Source organism: Xenopus tropicalis, chromosome 4 (assembly GCF_000004195.4).
Source record: "Xenopus tropicalis strain Nigerian chromosome 4, UCB_Xtro_10.0, whole genome shotgun sequence".
Lineage (NCBI taxonomy): Eukaryota > Metazoa > Chordata > Amphibia > Anura > Pipidae > Xenopus > Xenopus tropicalis.
The window spans coordinates 133,212,249-133,231,065 of NC_030680.2; the positions used below are offsets into that span (position 1 = coordinate 133,212,249).

At 41.5% G+C, this 18,817-nt stretch overlaps 1 long non-coding RNA gene across 1 annotated transcript in view; it reads right to left on the reverse strand.

Moving 5' to 3' along the window:
* The window catches only part of LOC116410471, a 53,728-nt gene that overhangs the window by 33,255 nt on the left and 1,656 nt on the right, over positions 1-18,817 (reverse strand). Inside the window, exon 2 of the long non-coding RNA XR_004222438.1 lies at positions 8,363-8,591. This is a non-coding gene — a long non-coding RNA (uncharacterized LOC116410471). The remainder of the gene's footprint in view (positions 1-8,362; positions 8,592-18,817) is intronic.

Here is an 18,817-nt window from a genome sequence, read left to right on the forward strand (position 1 = left end):
ACCACAGTATAAAATATTGACTTTCAGGGTTCCATACTTTGACCTGTGTTCAGTGTAATGACTCTTGAATGTAGGTCAATAGATACATAACAAATAGACAGAGAGAACTTATTTTCCATATTCTATATCTATCTATCTATCTGTCTAATCATCTATCTGTCTATCTATCTATCGATCTATCTATCTAATCATCTGTCTGTCTGTTTGTCCATCCATTCGTTCATCTGTCTGTCTATCTATCTGTCTAATCATCTATCTATCTATCTGTCTAATCATCTATCTATCTATCATCTATCTATCTGTCTAATCATCTATCTATATATCTATCTATCTGTCTAATCATCTATCTATATATCTATCTATCCATCTATCTATCATCTATCTATCTAAGCATCTGTCTGTCTGTCCATCCATCCGTTCGTCTGTCTGTCTGTCTATCTATCTATCTATCTTTCTAATCATCTATCTATCTGTCTAATCATCTATCTATCTATATCTGTCTAATCATCTATCAGTATAATCATCTATCTATCTATCATCTATCTGTATAATCATCTATCTATCTATCTATCTATCTATCTATCTATCTATCTATCAATCTATTTATCTGTCTAATTATCTATCTATCTAATCTATCTGTCTAATCTATATCTATCTAATCATCTATCTATCTATCTATCTATCTATCTATCTATCATCTATCTATCTATCTGTCTAATCATCTATCTATCTAATCATCTATCTATCTATCATCTATCTATCTGTCTAATCATCTATCTATCTATTTATCACTATCTGTCTATCACTATCTATCTAATCATCTATCTATCTATTTATCTGTCTAATCATCTATCTATCAATCTATCTATCTATCTATCTAATCATCTATCTATCTAATCATCTATCTATCATCTATCTATCTATCTATCTGTCTAATCATCTATCTATCTATCTATCTATCATCTATCTAACTATCTATCTATCTATCTATCATCTATCTGTCTAATCATCTATCTATCTATCTATCTATCTATTTATCACTATCTGTCTATTACTATCTATCTAATCATCTATCTATCTAATCATCTATGCAAGCTATCATTTGTTGGCCTTTATGTCGCTCCCTAAACCATAGTTAGAGTGGAAAGTCTCCTGTGCGGGGGCGAGGGAGCTGGATAATACAGCTGCCTGCTTGCGGCTCCAGCCTTCTTTGGCTTGGAAAAGACACTCTCTTGTAAGGCACCTCAGAGAGATTAGTATTAAAAAAACATGACCCGTGTCTCAGCTCAGATGTTTCCCTGCCTTCTGAATGCAAAGCCTTCCTAAAATATTGACTTTCAGGGTTCCATACTTTGACCTGTGTTCAGTGTAATGACTCTTGAATGTAGGTCAATAGATACATAACAAATAGACAGAGAGAACTTATTTTCCATATTCTATATCTATCTATCTATCTGTCTAATCATCTATCTGTCTATCTATCTATCGATCTATCTATCTAATCATCTGTCTGTCTGTTTGTCCATCCATTCGTTCATCTGTCTGTCTATCTATCTGTCTAATCATCTATCTATCTATCTGTCTAATCATCTATCTATCTATCATCTATCTATCTGTCTAATCATCTATCTATATATCTATCTATCTGTCTAATCATCTATCTATATATCTATCTATCCATCTATCTATCATCTATCTATCTAAGCATCTGTCTGTCTGTCCATCCATCCGTTCGTCTGTCTGTCTGTCTATCTATCTATCTATCTTTCTAATCATCTATCTATCTGTCTAATCATCTATCTATCTATATCTGTCTAATCATCTATCAGTATAATCATCTATCTATCTATCATCTATCTGTATAATCATCTATCTATCTATCTATCTATCTATCTATCTATCTATCTATCAATCTATTTATCTGTCTAATTATCTATCTATCTAATCTATCTGTCTAATCTATATCTATCTAATCATCTATCTATCTATCTATCTATCTATCTATCATCTATCTATCTATCTGTCTAATCATCTATCTATCTAATCATCTATCTATCTATCATCTATCTATCTGTCTAATCATCTATCTATCTATTTATCACTATCTGTCTATCACTATCTATCTAATCATCTATCTATCTATTTATCTGTCTAATCATCTATCTATCAATCTATCTATCTATCTATCTAATCATCTATCTATCTAATCATCTATCTATCATCTATCTATCTATCTATCTGTCTAATCATCTATCTATCTATCTATCTATCATCTATCTAACTATCTATCTATCTATCTATCATCTATCTGTCTAATCATCTATCTATCTATCTATCTATCTATTTATCACTATCTGTCTATTACTATCTATCTAATCATCTATCTATCTAATCATCTATGCAAGCTATCATTTGTTGGCCTTTATGTCGCTCCCTAAACCATAGTTAGAGTGGAAAGTCTCCTGTGCGGGGGCGAGGGAGCTGGATAATACAGCTGCCTGCTTGCGGCTCCAGCCTTCTTTGGCTTGGAAAAGACACTCTCTTGTAAGGCACCTCAGAGAGATTAGTATTAAAAAAACATGACCCGTGTCTCAGCTCAGATGTTTCCCTGCCTTCTGAATGCAAAGCCTTCCTATTATTAACTTCTTAGGTTCCCCTCGTCAGATGCTGCACTAAACCCTTTATGATGTGGGTTTGTTTATTCTTCTAACAACAAGAGAAGAATTAGCACCTTTATACAGTAAGGAACATAAGGAAAGGCTTTGTATCTAGGGCTAACGATCTCCTATCATCTCTGTTTTCTTTCATATCGGGTCTTTATTTGCCCTCATACATGGGCGTTGGTTTTTTGTTGCTTGAAGATAAAGCTAAACAATAGATGAAGGCGCAAAGACAAATCAAGACGTCTCTGTTTTTTCACCTAGTTTTCTGTGAAAGTGTTGAGCGTGAATGGCATTACCTTGTTATGAGCAGGGGACTGTCCAAATGTTGGACCTCAAAGGGGGACTTGAACCAAATATGTCAAAAAACCACTGTGTTAATGTAAGGAGAAGAATGCTTCAGGAGACAGGACAGTTTAACACAACTCATTTCACATACCCAACTCTAATTAAGTGCCCTGCTCCTTTGTGGCAGGTAAGGTGGCGCTGCTTCTCTCACCCTCCCACAACAGGCACTGAAACTGTTAAACATGTTCTCCTCCATTGGTCAGGTCTCCAGCCAAGTAGATCTTTGCCTTATTTAGCAAACTGCGTGATGGGCTGTTCTGAAGATTGATTTGGACCAACAAAAAATCACACAGGGAGCCTGTGGAATGGTGATCTTCATATACACGGCTAATGGGGTACTTAGCCCCTTATGGCTATCACATAAATATAACGGGATCAATGGGTTGCCAGTTGAATAAAGAAAGGTAGAGTCAGTAGTAACTAGTATAAGTTTGTGCACTTTGCATGATTCAGTTACAATGTATTTCTATATTATATTGTAAGGGACTGGTAAAATGGTTCCCTCTTTTCTAGTACTTTAGACCCCTGAGGGAGTCCTTATCCTAGAAGGGAAGTAAGTCCCTTTTTCTGGGTCAAAGTATGACTAATGTAGTTTGGCTACTAGATTACAATTTGCTATAATATATAAGGCAGAGCAGCCATGTGCTCCAGGTCCATTTTATTTAGACATGTAACAGTGGAACCTAGGTCAGATAGGGGCCTAGGTAGACAGGCCTGTAACAGATATTCTGTAATAGGTCACATTAGGTGTGACAGATAGTTAGAATTTAGGTAGAGAGCATTGGATTGTTTAGGGATCCTGGGTTTACTATTGCCCAGAAGTAGGGAACAAGTGTACAGACTCAGAGGAAGAAATTGCCTGGGTTCCACTTGGAAGGAGATTCCCAAGCCTGGGGGTAACCCTTTGTTCTTGTGTTGCTACATATTGTTCTGATTGACCCTGCGGGCATAGAGTCTTATTGACAAACCTTATTGACCAAGCATATAACCAATTTGGTTGGTCTCATTCTAGAAATAAATCGGTGTAGCTTACGGCTGTGTGGCTACCAATTTACCACAAGCTAACAATATATTTTTATAATATATTCAGTGCTCTTTTGGAGGTAAAGATGACAGGTTTAGTGGTTGCAGTTGCATACCACGTACCATAATCATAACACAATAGAAATGTATTAACATTATTATCCGGTATATATAGAGTGCATTCATGTTACATGAGCCTAAAAGTTTGCCCACCCCTGACTTAGGCAGTACTCAGAGCAAACCTGCCAATGGCTGTTAAATCAATGGGCAAAAGTAGTGCAAACACAAAGCAAATCACCATGTTTTAACCAAAATGCAGCATTTTTTCTAGGATTTTTCCTTAAGTTTTCAGGAGAAAGAATGAGGGCTGATCTGATGTTCTTCTGCTTAGGGAAAGCATTAGAACCCTCAGATAACTTTTCTAACATCTTTCCTAACCAGAAGAACATCAGATCAGCCCTTTTTCTTTCTCCTGAAAATTTCCTCAACATCATCATGGTCAGAAACCGACCAGCAGGTGGCGCTGTTGTGACAAAATTAATTCCTATGAATTCCTTTGACCCTTTCTATCTCAGAAATCGAAAAAAATAAATTTACATTCATTAAACGTTTACTTATCCTTTATAATTAGCACAATCGCACTTGCACTTTGACACAAATCAGGCACAGCAATGCTGCAAGATTTCAGAGCACAGGGACAGAACTTGCACTTGGCTCATACGAAGTTTTTGAGAATTTTCTTTGTGCACTAAAATTCACGGTCTGAAAATCCAGTGACAAGGCGGAAATATGAAGGAATGCCGGTGCTGAGCCCCAATCCCTTTGTTGTTTGCGGATGAATTATTGCCGTCCTTGTGATAACAGACACAAGTTTATGTTAATTCCGGCTTTTAGAGATTAGGAGCCTGCTGGGGGCACATGACAGGGTGCATTTGGGCAGCTGTGGAACAGCTGTTGTTTCCCAGTGGGCTGCGATATAACTCCGTGTGGCACAATCGCACCGGACGCAGCTGTAGCCACTGCTCCTGGGGATGCACCTGCACTTGGCTGGAACGTTGCCCTGATCTGAAGGAAGAGAGTTTGGTATCTGTATGGGGTCCCAACCTACTAGCCTTGGGCTATAACCAGCGACTAATCCCTACACCCACCGGTGGAACACTATAAAGAAGAGGAATGGCTCCTGTTTGTATTATATAATTCTCCATCCTACACATGTGATTCAACCAAGAAATAGGCCTTGTTGCTGCTATTCTATAAGTGTGCCTGTATTTATTACTGTATTCATGCAGTGCAAACGGTCTGCCCGTAAATATATCATCTAAATGACTAATGGGCTATATGTTTGTTATTGTTCATAGTTTTTCAATTATTTGAAAAGGGAGTCACTGACCCCGTCAGCCAAAAAAAACCCATTGCTCTGGGAGGCTACAATGTTATTGATACAGGTATAGGACCCGTTATCCAGAATGCTCGGGACCAAGGGTATTCCGGATAAGGGATCTTTCTGTAATTTGGATCTCCATACCTTACTACTAAAAAGTCAATAAAACATTAATTAAACCCAAAAGGATTGTTTTGCATTCAGTAAGGATTATTTATATCTTAGTTGGGATCAATTACAGGTACTGTTTTATTATTACAGAGAAAAGGGAATCATTTAACCATTAAATAAACCCAATAGGGCTGTTCTGCCCCAATAAGGGGTAATTATATCTTAGTTGGGATCAAGTACAGGTACTGTTTTATTATTACAGAGAAAAGGGAATCATTTAACCATTAAATAAACCCAATAGGGCTGTTCTGCCCCCCAATAAGGGGTAATTATATCTTAGTTGGGATCAATTACAAGGTACTGTTTTATTATTACAGAGAAAAGGGAATCATTTAACCATTAAATAAACCCAATAGGGCTGTTCTGCCCCCAATAAGGGGTAATTATATCTTAGTTGGGATCAAGTACAGGTACTGTTTTATTATTACAGAGAAAAGGGAATCATTTAACCATTAAATAAACCCAATAGGGCTGTTCTGCCCCCAATAAGGGGTAATTATATCTTAGTTGGGATCAAGTACAATGTACTGTTTTATTATTACAGAGGAAAGGGAATCATTTAACCATTAAATAAACCCAATAGGGCTGTTCTGCCCCCAATAAGGGGTAATTATATCTTAGTTGGGATCAAGTACAATGTACTGTTTTATTATTACAGAGGAAAGGGAATCATTTAACCATTAAATAAACCCAATAGGGCTGTTCTGCCCCCAATAAGGGGTAATTATATCTTAGTTGGGATCAATTACAAGGTACTGTTTTATTATTACAGAGAAAAAGGAAATCAGCTTTAAAATTCTGAATTATTTGATTAAAATGGAGTCTATGGGAGACAGGCTTTCCGTAATTCGGAGCTTTCTGGATAACGGGTTTCCGGATAAGGGATCCCATACCTGTACTTAGCTTTTATTTAGGCCCTCTGCTATTCATATTTCTGTCTCTCTTTCAAACTACTGCCTGGTTGTTAGGTTAAATTAAACCTGCTGCTGAACAAAAAGCTAAATAATTCAAAAACCTCAAATAATAAAAAAAAATGAATACCAGTTGCAAACTGTGCTAGAAGAGCGCTCTCCGCAGCAAACTAAAAGTTACTTTAATGTTTAACAGCCTCTTTAAACATTCAAATTAAGACAAAAATTCACATTACACAAAGAAATATTCTTCATTAGTTATTGCACTGTACATTATGACTGGGCATAGCTCCTGTTTGTAGTAGGTGAGTAAGATAATAAATCTTTTATTCACAAATGTGATTACGTGCGCTGGCACATACCATTAAAGGCACTAGGGATGCACGGAATCCATTTTTTCGTAAAGGATTCAGCCGAATACAGAACCAAATCCGAATCCTACTTACCATATGCTAATTAGGATTTGGAAGGGTTAACGTGTTTATGTGTCAAAAAGTCATGTGATTTTTAGAATTTGGATCCACAACCGTGGATTCGGCCAAATCCTAGCTGAATACCAAACCGAATCCTGGATTCGGTGCATCCCCAAAATACACATTTATTTCCACTGGCAGTTGGGCCGTGTGAGCTTCTAGTTCCTCTGGCCACCTTTGATTGCGCAGTTGCAGCAGCGTAAATTGGTCGCGGCCAGCCCCTCCTCCTCTGCTGGGGACTAAGGTACAGCAGACCCCAAGGTCCTGGCCCCCCTGCTGCCCTAGTCGCCCGTGCCCGCGGGGCCTGCTGTGTATATAGTTACACCACTGCACACTCGTCCATGCATGGCCATGCACCTACTCATTTCTGACATCCTCCTGCACTGATACAGTCAATATTTAGAGACATCTGACCTTCCTTTTTATGCACAGGTATCAGACTGGTGTTACTTGGTACTTGATTGGACTGCTCTCCTCGTAGTTAATCTTGGCTTCCGATTTTTCTTATCTGACTACCAATTCTATCAAAGAACCTTCGCTTTAGATCCATCTTAGCCACTGATGGACCCATGCAAGACTACTAGGATTAATACCACTACATATCCAGCTCTGTGTCACTCATTTGAGGGTGTGCCCACAGGTTGCTAAACACTTTTTTAGGGTCCCAAAATCTATATTATTTTCACACATGTAACATGTAAATCAGCCTTAATGAGTATTATAAGGATGTTTCTGCTATTGGTCCCTATCTGCTTCCCATAGGTAGGGGTTACTCTCTTTCTACACAACTGTCTTTCCTATTATTAGCCTTACATTCATTGTGGGCCTATGCAGGGGGGTCAGAGGCCTGCCGGAGTTGCTACTTCAGGGGTCCCCCACTCCAGTCGTGAAGTCCTACACCAGCTGGAATGCATCCTCAATGCCGCCGGTGCATACGATCATGGGGGTGAGGATGTAGGGCCCAAGTTGTTGGCAGGGAGGAGGCGGAACCCACAAAAGCAGGGCCAGTCCAACCCTGGGCTTATATATATAGATTCTATTGAAGGCCTCTATATAATCGATGCCAAGGCTGGCATGCTAACAATAACAACTATGACATGGACAAGAATTATCAGACAACTTTACCTTTTTGGGGCCCCCCCGCAGCCAAAAATATTTGGGATCACTTCCATGTCACCATGACCCCCTACCTCCCGCACTGATAATTAAATGGATCTGATGGGTTAAACTAGCTCAGGACATTTGGCAAAGCCAACTGTGGATGTTATACTCCGGGTAAACATGAAGCAGCACTTTGTTATGTTGGCATCTCTATCCCTTTTTTTTGCGAGTGAGTGACAGTCCCCAATGAGTCTGCCCAATTCCTAGAAGCGCCCAGGAACCCAGCGTACTTACACATTGGTCAGAAGCCGATCTCCCAAAATTAGCTTGTCTCGTGACAAAGGTTTCATGTCCTCGGCTCTCACAGAGTAGGCATCTGACCAGCAACAAGCAGTACACAAATATCCTCCTCCTTGGAGCCGACACGGCCAGCAGCAGCCTGGTTAAACACATCCATGGACGCACTTAGCTGACGTTCCGCTGTTCCATTGTCTGGGAAAATTCCATCCTCATTTTGTTCTTTCTGCGAAATGAGCAACAAACCATAACATTGAAACTGTGTGTGTATGTGTAGAGCATTAAAGGGGTAGTTCCTATAACTTAACTGTTGGTATTATGCAGACAGTGATATTCTGAGACAATTTGCAGTTGGTCTTCATTTTTTAATTTTCTTTGTGGTTTGCTAATTATTATTATTATTATTAACATTTATTTATAAAGCGCCAACATATTCCGCAGCGCTGTACAATAAGTGTGTTTCATACATTGGACATACAGAGTAACATATAAAGCAGTCGATAGCTTTTTATAATTTAGCTTTTTGTCAGTTCTACAAATGTAGCAGCTGTCTGGTTGCTAGGGTCCAATTTAAGTTAGCAACTAATAAGTAGTTTGGAAGAGAGACAGAAGGAGGATAGAGGAGGGCCTAAACAGAAGGATAAGTAATAAAAAGCAACAATATCATGTTATAAAATAAAATTGTAGCCTCACAGAGCCATAGTTTTTTGCTTTGGGGTCACCCCCATTTAAAAGCTTAAAAGAGTCTGAAAAGGAAGGGAAATAATTCATAAACTATAAAAAATATTAATTTAAGACCAAATAAAAAGTTGCTAAGAATAGGCAATTCTATAACATACTAAAAGTTAACCCAAAGGTGAAAAACCCTTTGAAAAACAAACCAGACAGTAATCACTAGGGCAGCAATATTACTTAGCCTCTGATTACATGGCAAATAAAATAATTAATGACATTCTACATATATATATATATATATATACAAATGCAATGAAGGCCAGCACTCACGGGGCTTTTAAAACAGCAATATCAGAAAAAATAAATGATTTGCAAAAAAATAATTTTTCCATGGTTTTTTATTTATCCCATTGGATAATTTATCTTGGATTAATAAAAAACCATGTAACAATACTTTTTTGCAAATCATTTATTTTTTCTGATATTGCTGTTTTAAAAGCCCTGTGAGTGCTGGCCTTCATTGCATTTGTATTTTTTCCATGAGCACCCGGGCATTTGTTTGTGGAGTGCTACCTTTGCTAGAACTTTATATATATATATAAATATAAATATATTGTGTAGCTGAGTTTTTTTCCCACAATGCAGCATTCTTACCAAAATTGCAGCATCATAGCAGTCACTAAGGGTGATGCTCTTAACATAATTGCGCCAAAATCACCAAAATGAATTTTTCTTGATTGTCAGAATATTTACAGAAGAACTTGAATTTCCTGGTGCCCCGGCGGCCCAGTTCGACGCTGTTTCCAGCTTTCAAATACACGTTACTGACCCCTGCAGCTAAGAAACTATGGCTTTACAATTTCATTATTATTATTACTTTTTTATCTTTCTATGCAGGCCCTCTCCTATTCATATTCCAGTCACTCATTCAAACCACTGCCTTGTTGCTAAGGTAAACAAGACCCTAGCAACCAGATAGCTGCTAAAATTCCAAACTGGAGAGTTGCTGGACAAAAAGGTAAATAACTGAACAACCACAAATAATAAAAAATAAAAACCCATTGCAAACTTTCTCAGAATATATCATGGGTATTTATTTGGGGCAGTCTGAGCCTGATATGGAGGTTAATATTGCTCCACATTAGCATCATAGTCAGTTACGGTCGCTGAGCTCTTTAGCCATAAGCCTGGTATTCTCAGTGTGAAGGTGCAAATATGTCATAAACTAGTAAAATGAGATAATTTCTGTAATTCATATTGTTTAGATCAAAGCGATGACCAATAATGGGTGCTCGCAGCATGAACGTCGCCACATCTTGTGGCTCATAGATTTCCAGCGCAGCGACAGAGAGGGTGGTGCTTCCTTAACCTCTCATTCTGGCAAAGTGACAGCCACCAGAGCTCTGACAGAATAAATGTGAGACAGCTCTGTGACATTGAGTTGCATGACAAGGGGACACAGCCTGACAAAGGCACACTCTGCACAGAAATGAATCAGTCACATGGGCCCATCAGCATGGCAGCCCCTTACTGCGCATCGATTAATGTCTCCAACCTTACATGTCTCTCACGTGTGACATTAAACACAGATACAGAATAACGTGAAGGAGATTCCCATGGTTGCGAAAAAAAATGCTTCCAGTTCAAATCCATGGATATATATATATATATTCAGGGGCATTGTGCCCATCAGAGGACCTTACTTCCAGGGCCCCACTGCCCTCTCCTATCCATATCACCCATATCAGCCATCGACCACCCCTCGCCAAGATTTCTCCTGGTAGCCCCAATGGGCCAGTATAACACTGTATCATAGAATTGCTCCTGGGATGCTATAACTATAAAATAATTCAAGTAAAAATCCAGCTAGAAAGGCACCTATTCCTCTCTCACCCCCATTGTATCCTCTTCATTTCCCTCTACAATACCTTAAGGGCTGTGACACACGGGGCGAGAATGTAAATCGCCGGTGGGAAGGCATATGCGGTGCCGCAATTCCCCGAAATCGTGGAAGTTGCCTTCAGAGGAAACTTCTGCGATTTCAGGAAATCGCGGCGCGGCGTATGCCATCCCACTGGCAATTTACAATCTCGCCAGTGGGATGGCATTTCGGAGACATTAGTCGCCCCCGCGACAAGGGAGATTTGTAAAGCACATTTTCTCCATAGACTTAACAGGGCTATGGCACACTCAGCGCTCTATGTGACAATGAAAATGCCATGTGTGCCATAGTACTTAAAGTCAGAAACAGAACTGGAGGAGCCTATTGCAGGAGAGTGAGCAGATAAGAGAGAACTTGCATCTTTGTACAGAGACAGCCAGGCTACAGGTTAGACAAGGCCACCCTCCCAAGCAAAACATATAAAATATAGCTTTACAATAAACTAAAAAAGCCAAACATATAACCATATTCCAGGTGTGCAAAACAGTAGATTTAATCTTGGGTAAAAAGCCTTCCAATTAAGTAGAAAAGATAAGGTATGTAGTGAATTGTATAACGTGTTCCTGTGCTGCCCTCTGCTGGTCAAACTAAGGAATCCACTTGCTTGTTATAGAGTTTCTGGTCTGTTCCATGGTCATTCCCTATTTCTGAATGGGAAGGGAGAGGAGAAATAGATGGAAGAATAGATGCTAGCATGTAAATAAAAGAGACTAGGAGAATAAAGAGGTTGGGTGAGGAAAGGCGGAAAAATAGTTTGGAAAGGTGGCCTAGGGTTTAAGGTTCTCTGGTGGGCCCCTGTCCCAGTCCGCCGGCTGCAGTTTGAGGTGAGGGGGTATCAGTGACACAGTACATACTGCACCAATGACTAACAGGGATGCTAATTGCTGACAAGCTTTTGTTAGAGTAACCTAAAAACAAATGTACAACACTGTGTCAGGCCTGTCAGCTCTCCCTATTTCCCTGGGACTCAATTTTCATTCTGATTTTCCCACTCACACAGTGGCCCAAACTGGGCTGATCTGATCACATGGCCCCCAGGCCAATAATCAGATCCTATGGGAGGGCCTATGGAGTCCGGAAGGAAATGCGATCTTCACCCAATAGGATTTGTTATCTTGCCCAATATTCTGATAAATATTGATCAGTCAACTACCATATGGGCCAATAAGCTGCCAACTCTGGAGAGACGAATCAGCAGCTATTATTGGGTCGTACATGACCAGATTAAAGGGGAACTCCAGCTTCTGAATCAAATTTTGTTAAAGAGCCCCTCCCAACACAGACACCCCTACTATACTGATCACTGCAACCTGTTCTGTCACAAAGTATCAAAGTATGAATAAATTCCATTTTTCTATATGCTGAAATCCAGCCGCAAAACAGCTCTTCTTTTTCTCATCATTTGAAATTCCCGGAGGGGAGGAGGGACTAAAACACTGATGTTACAAATTGTAACAACTTCTCCACAGTTTACAAACAGCATGCAGGAACTACATAACCCACAATGCATTGCACTGTGATGTTCCTTTCCTTATTGACATCACATATGCAGGGAATTGTGGGATTGGGAGGATTGTGGGATTGGGAGGACGCAGGCTGAAGGCTGAGGACGGGCCACTACTGTTACATTTTATTTGAGTCTCAAAGTAGTCAGATCAGCAGGGGAACAGGGGGCGGGGCTTAGGGAACTGTTCCAAACCCTATTATTACATTAAAAATTGTGAAGCCAATAACTATAAAGCAAAGTATACCCTGGGATGCTCAGGAGAGGCTCCTCCTTATGTAGGCACCCATAGAATGAATGTGTGTTAATTAATTAATGTCACCCTATGGTATAAATCCCTACACTTCCTTACTCCCTAGTTGCTGAGTAGATGCCTGTGTATCTAATCTAATTTTCATTGTAACCCTATCTGACTAGAAAGGCCTTTGTACAGCTAAGTTGAGATAGAGCATGTTACATTGAACTCTAACACACAAGTATAGGCCTTCATATATGAAAGGATTGAAGGGTATGTGTAGTACAACTACAACTCACTTATGCTGTGTGCTAAAACAATAATAAAGCTGTCACTGGCTAAAGCCTCATTCTTGGGGTCCCTGCCCCCCAACTTCACTAGAAGTAGGGTCCCTGTAGGGCAGCACAGCTTTACTGGGGCCGTGTTGAGCCCAGGCTCAGTGGAACATCCACCTGGTTCAACAGATGCAGGCCAAAGAGGAAGGACCACCCCTAAATAGATACTGTATTAAAGTGTGGCAGGAAGTGGTCATAAGCCTAAGGGCCAATGATACATTTGTGTTAATAAGCACATTTACATACTGTACATGGGTATCTGCCCAGTAACAATGGTATAAGAAAGTGTAGGGATTTAAATCCATACTTAGTGTTTGGTTAGAGGTATTCTTTTCTCTTTGGCCTGTTGAACCAAGTGGGTTCCACTGAGAATGGGATCAACAAGACCCAGTAAGTGTTCTGCCCTAGAGGGACACCCCTTGTATTGAATTCAGGGAGCAGGGACCCAACAAACGAGGCTTTAGTTAGTGACAGGTTAATTATTGTCATAGTACTTTCTAGGAAAGTGAGTCAAATCTAGCTAGTAAGAACAGCCTGTGCTCCAACCAGGATTGATAGCAGGGAGTAGGTCTGTGAAGCGAAGGGACTAGTAGATGAACCTTCAACTTCCCTAAGCTCCACATTGAGTCACAGTGAGCTGTCTCCTTATTGGCTGTACTGACATTGATCATCTATCTATAATACTGCCTCATCTGCTTGTCAGTATTTGAATTGCCTTGGACAATAAAGCATTGTTCTGTTGTCGCAAAGAACCTCTGGCATCCTTTATTCTGATTTTATTACTTTTGGCAGTGGCAAGGTGTAGTTGCACAACACCATCTCCCTTCACCTTCAACTTAGCAAAGCCCATCTTGTGTATTACATTCCAGTGTAATCCGTGTTGTGTCTTAACTTGTCGCGGCCAACTAATCTCCCCGAAATGCCATCCCACCGGCGAGAATGTAAATGGCCTGTGGGATGGCATACACGGTGCTCGGATTTGCCGAAGTTGCGGAAGTTGCCTTGAGAGGAAACTTCCGCAACTTCGGCAAATCATGGCGCTGCGTTTGCCATCCCACAGGCCATTTACATTCTCGCCGGTGGGATGGCATTTCAGGGAGATTAGTCGCCCGGTGACTAATCTCCCCGTCTGTCACCGCCCTAACTGCAAAAATGTGGATGGATCATGGGTCAGCAGGTCGTAATAAAAGCTTCTTTTTCTAATTTTTCACCTCCCCTGTAGTGATGAGCGAATGTGTCCTGTTTTGCTTCGTCCGAAAATGAGTGAAACGGAAAATAATTTGCGAAATGCGTTTATCACACATTTAACCGCGTCCAATTTGACGCACAACTAGATTTTCTGCCGCAAAATTTCCCGGAACTTTCGCACAACAATTTGCAAATGGCGAAATACAGAAATCTCCTGCGAATCCATGCCTGATGAAAAAATGTGCTCATCACTACTCTCCTTGGACTCGCTCTTGGATGATGTCACATCTGGTCTATGGTGATGTCCATTATAGTTTTATGGTGACCAGCAGTTAGTGAGTCAGGCTGTGGATAAAGCAGTTGTGCTTTGGATCACGTGGTGGGTCCCAGCGGGTAAAATGCAGTTGAGATGTGGGTCTACCCGATTAGACCCACACAGGTCTCTAAATCAGAGTATCTCAATCTACATGCTGCTTTAAGTCTCAAACATTTGCAATTTTTTTTGCAATTGTCAATATAATAAATTTTGTGACAACAGCGCCACCTGCTGGTCAGTTCCTGTAGGAATGTTCAGAAGGAAAACAGACGTGTTTAGATGTTGCTCTGCTCAGGAAAGAGATCAGAAACCTCAGATGCCCTTTCCCAGTTCCTTCCTGTAAAGTACGGGGCCCCATAGCACCTTGCAGCCATTGGAGCTCTCTAACATGTGCGTCTGCAAGCCATGCAAGCTATAGCTCCTCCAATGGGATGCCCACATACCACACCCAGCCCAAACCTTGTGAATACAGTGCTGCCAAACACAGGCAGTGCTGTACTCATCAGAAAAGTACAGGTCAGTGAATCTGTCCTGTTTTGCTTTACTGAGAAATTTACGAAACTGCAGAGAAATTTGTGAATTGACAACATTTTCTCACTCCAAATGCAACGGGCGACAAATTCTATTTTCACTTCAAATACATTAAAGTCAACTGGCATTTTTTCTTGCTGAATTGCCGCAGTTAATTTTTTACGCAGTTTTGCGAAACAATTTGCCAATGGCAAAATGCTGAATTTTGCCGAGAATCCTGGCCAAAAAAATGCTAGTTACTACATCCTGGCTTTTTGCACCTTGCTGCCCAGCGCTACATTAGTCAGGGCTTTTATAGCTCTATGACTGGAGCCAAATACTTATACTCTTATTTGCAGTTATCCTTTACACTTAATAATAAAATGTATTAACACAAAGTTATTTATTGCTCATTTACGCAAGATCTCTGCAAGTGGCAGAATGGGAAGCGGTGCCAATACCTTGTGATACATTAATGTACTAAAACCTTAGCAGGGCAGCATCTAAATACACAGACACTAGGTACTTGCTCCCTCCTTTCCCAGGTGAGCAGGATTCCAGCACGAATGCAGGTAATCAGATTTGCTGCCAGTTCAGAGTACTTGTAGAAAGAAACAATAATTGAAGTCTTTAGTTCCCCTTTAATAAATAATCCAGCGCCTGTCGTTCTTCATATAATACTTTATCTTGCCCAATACATTATGTGGGTCTCTGCCCATGGTTGCTCCGCTCAGCAGTGCTCACCGGCCTGTGCAAGACGGAAAACATTTGCAGTAGAATGAGGTCAGCAGTGACCTTGCGCCCGTCACACCATCAGTCAATCAGTAACCAATGGGTGAGAGCTGTACGTACTGACGGACAGACCCACGGAATATGGCTGGATCATTCAGCTCTCCACAGAATAGTGGGATCATTCAGGCTTCTCATGTGGCTGCGCCCTTAACTGTACCAAACTGGTGGTTTAGGGGGACAGCTGCCCTAAGCTATAGTGGGGCTACACTGCGCAGCCACAGAAATAGCGGGAAAGTGGGATAACGCACCCCTTATTTACTTAGTGACAGGGAATAATGCAGGGTCAGACTGGGGCGTGCAGGGCCCACAGGGGCTCCGGGCGTGTCCCCCGCACCCCCTAATACGCCCCCCTGCAGAGCCTCCCTAACCTCCCTGCACTCAATAACCCCCCCAGAGTCTCCCACCCGATGTCCTCCCCTGAGCGCGCATAAGTTTAACGGGTCAGGGGAGGAACTGTTGCCGTTGGAGCGCTGACAAGGGTTGGATCTGGGCCGCCGGGGCCCACTGGGATTTTTCTTGGTGTCCCGGCGGGCCAGTCCGACCCTGGAATAATGGCTTAGAGCAGGCCAGTCCAGCTATATATGACCTTCCTGGACTCCCTGACGTATAGCTTTTAGCCTCTGCCGTCAACACTCAAGTCTGCCCAGCAGGAGGCGCATAAGCTCCATTAGAGCTCCCTCGCTGCCTGATATGTATTATTAAATTGCCGTTATACCTGATATTTCTGTTTTGGAAGAAAGAACTCCTAATGTATCTGCTATTCATGGCTCTTCTGGCAAAACCCTGTTCCTAATAGTGCTGTTACACGCACCATTCATTGCCACTGGCCCATGGTGGGATCGGAGGGTCACACTAGTTAAGCCAAACTGTAATTTTATATTATATATAATGTAAGGACACGGGGACTAGGGTTATCTGGTAACATAGGGCAAGCAATAAGGACAGGGCTCCTTAATAGCCTGGGGCAGGATAGTGGACACCTACATAACTTTCCCTGCTTGCTCTTTGTGAATACACAGGAAGCATAGGGCAGGCAGAGTATGGCCCACACAAGCAGCATAGGGCAGGCAGAGTATGCCACACACAGGCAGCGTAGGGCAGGCAGAGTATGGTGCACACACAGGCAGCATAGGGCAGACAGTGTATGGCACACACAGGCAGCATAGGGCAGACAGTGTATGGCACACACAGGCAGCATAGGGCAGGCAGAGTATGGCACACACAGGCAGCATAGGGCAGACAGTGTATGGCACACACAGGCAGCATAGGGCAGGCAGAGTATGGAACACCCAGGCAGCATAGGGCAAGCAGACTATGGCACACACAGGCAGCATAGGCAGTCCCGTATGAAGCTCTTGAGTGCCGTGGCTATCTGTTTGTTTGGAGTCTGTGGAGAGGGTACCGATCCCTCTGAGCACTGTGCACCGACCGGTGAGTGGCAGTGTATGGCACACACAGGTAGCATAGGGCAGGCAGAGTATGGCACACACAGACAGCATAGGGCAGGCAGAGTATGGCACACACAGGCAGGGAAGGGCAGGCACAGTATGGCACACACAGGCAGCATAGGGCAGGCAGAGTATGGCACACACAGACAGCATAGGGCAGGCAGAGTATGGCACACACAGGCAGGGAAGGGCAGGCAGAGTATGGCACACACAGGCAGCATAGGGCAGACAGAGTATGGCACACACAGACAGCATAGGGCAGGCAGAGTATGGCACACACAGGCAGGGAAGGGCAGGCAGAGTATGGCACACACAGGCAGCATAGGGCAGACAGAGTATGGCACACAGGCAGCATTGGGCAGGCAGAGTATGGCACACACAGGCAGGGAAGGGCAGGCAGAGAATGGCACACACCGGCAGGATAAAGCAGGGCAGGCAGACTAGAGCAGGAGACAGGGAAACCTATCATGGCCATGAAAGTAACAACGTGGGTGCTTATAGCCTGAGGTGTCAACAATGCAGGGTCTTAAAGGTCTGAATAATACAGGGGCTCCCAGCCTAATTCTGAGGTGTCAGCAATACAGGGGCCAGTTAATCTCATTACTGATACCATTTAAAGGCTGCCAGTTGTACTGCACTCTGCTAGCCAGTCAAAAAGCTACAAGGTAATACTATTGGATATTTATTGGATAATTGTGCTTCACCTTTAAGTAAATGTTTATATTATAGAGTGACAAATTCCTTGTAACTTTTCAACTGGTTTTCCTCTTTAATAGTTTTTTAATTATTAGCCGCCTTCTTCTGACTCTTTCCAGCTTTCAAATAGGGGTCACTGACCCTGATACCCATAAACTACTGGGTAGTTTCACAATTATTACTTTTTATTACTTATCTTTCTATTTAGTTCATTCCCTATTCCTATCCCAGCCTCTCATTAAAACCAATACCTGGTTGCTAGGGTAATTTGGACCCAAGCAATCAGATAGCTGCTGAAATTCAAAACTCAGAGCTGGTGAACAAAACACTAATAATAAGACAATACAAATAATATGACAATACAAATAACACAAATAATTACACAGATAAGTCTCAGAATACCACTCTCTACAACTACATCAAACTAAAAGTTAATTTAAAGGGGCTGTTCACCTTTCAGTTACCTTTATGAGTTATGACTAGTATGATGTAGAGAGTAATAATCTGAAACTATTTGCAATTGGTCTTTATTTTTTATTATTTGTAGTTTTTTAGTTATAGCATTTTCAGTTCAACAGCTCTCCGGCTTGAGGTTTTAGCAGTTATTTGGTTGCTAGGGTCCAAATTACCCTAGCAACCAGGGTGTAGTTTGGATCAGACTGTTACATGGATAGGAAAGGCCCGATGAATAGAAAAGAAAGTTACAAAAAGTAACAATAAAATTGTAGCCTCTCAGAGCAATCATTTTTGGCTGCCGGGGTTAGTGACCCCCATTTAAAGACTGCAAAGAGTTCAAATAATTCAAACCCTA